Source organism: Haplochromis burtoni, unplaced genomic scaffold (assembly GCF_018398535.1).
Source record: "Haplochromis burtoni strain Fernald_Lab_line unplaced genomic scaffold, NCSU_Asbu1 Contig_5655, whole genome shotgun sequence".
NCBI lineage: Eukaryota > Metazoa > Chordata > Actinopteri > Cichliformes > Cichlidae > Haplochromis > Haplochromis burtoni.
The window spans coordinates 1-1,579 of NW_024588016.1; the positions used below are offsets into that span (position 1 = coordinate 1).

The following is a 1,579-nucleotide window of genomic DNA, read 5'->3' on the forward strand; positions in this document are numbered from 1 at the left end:
GCACACCTGATATAGGGTGTTGATGTCATTAGACCACACCCCTTCTCATTACAGAGATGCACATCACCTAATATGCTTAATTGGTAGTAGGCTTTCAAGCCTATATAGCTTGGAGTAAGACAACATGCATGAAGAGGATGATGTGGACAAAATACTCATTTGCCTAATAATTCTGCACTCCCTGTATACCTTAATTGATCCATTTTACAATAGACTATCTACAGTGATATACTGCAAGTTTTGCAAGTATAGCAATTGCATTACATACAATGCAGAATAATATGGTAAATTTAAATATTCTTATTTTTTTCTGTTAGGCAGAAGACAAATGTAGAAAGGAAGCATTCAGAAAAGGTTTTAATCTCTCAAGATCACTAACCCTGGTAAATTAATATTTTCATAACCTTTGTTCATTACTTTACATAAATAATCTCTTATTGTAAGAATGATCTTCTTTTGCTGTGGTTTTCATTGTGTTCTTAAGAAGCTGTTACACTCACTGTGCTCTGCTTTTTTCTGGAAAATATTTGGGAACTATTCCAGAAAACCCTAGGAAGAGCTGTAAAAGAAGAGGAAATGGTGAAGGTGGGTCAGCAGGTCTCCAAATTACTGACATGTTGACTGAGAAAGTTTTTAATTCATAAAATTAGTAACTAAAAACCTCCAGTAACATCAACATACCTTTAGTGATCTGATGCACAGAAAATTGACAAAATTCAAAGTTGAAAACAACTAGAAAACAACAGTGTTTACAAGGCAATGTTATATAATTTGTGCTAAAATTTTTATTTTTCTCATTCGGGCAGGAGACGAGTACAAAATAGCAACAAGAGTATTGGAATTGTTTGACAAATACATTCGTCAGTTGGAACTGAAGATGTTATCAGCTGATTTTCCAGAAGTGGGGGAAGTATTTAAGGTTTCTTTGCACTTTATGAAGAACTTCCGAACTTACATGCACAAGAAGATGACTTTGCTACAAGAATAGAGAACAGGAAAGAAACTGGGTGTGATGGGGAGCTTCATAAAATTGTAACAGAAACAACAAATTGAACGGCTTACATTTCTGTCTCTATGTCTGTTCTAGTTTGTGCATATTTAGTTTTTATGAAAACCATTTTTTGTTGTTTCCAAATCATAAAAAACATATTTCCTTTAAGTTATACATATGTGACTTCTTTATATTAATTTGGCACAAAGTTGTAGTAAACTGGGAAGTTATTTTGTTTTACTGATCTTAGCCAGTGATTCTTTTATTTAGACATTATACGTTTCTATGCATTCTAAATAAATGTGGTATGCAAAGAATGTTTCTTGTGCTTCCTTTGTCAAACCCTAAAGTAAAAACAAAAAAAATCAGAGATGATATATGTAGAAACTGTATCATAATCCCCTATTTACTTATAACAAAGACGATGACAGGGTTTTTTTTGCTTCCAATGTTTTGATCATAAATCCTTCAGGTCAAGCATAAATGATGGAATCATTAATCAATTTTTAGATATTTGTTTATATGTCCAAAGTATTTAGATAATTACATATTTCTTCATTTTATTTCTATCTATTTATTTACTCACTT

At 31.9% G+C, this 1,579-nt stretch overlaps 1 long non-coding RNA gene across 1 annotated transcript; it reads left to right on the top strand.

The window, feature by feature from the left end:
- Positions 1 to 213: 213 nt before the first annotated feature.
- Positions 214 to 1,308, top strand: LOC121814029. The gene is made up of 2 exons (XR_006054022.1): positions 214 to 585; positions 807 to 1,308. It is a non-coding gene; the product is annotated as an uncharacterized LOC121814029 (long non-coding RNA).
- Positions 1,309 to 1,579: the final 271 nt, after the last annotated feature.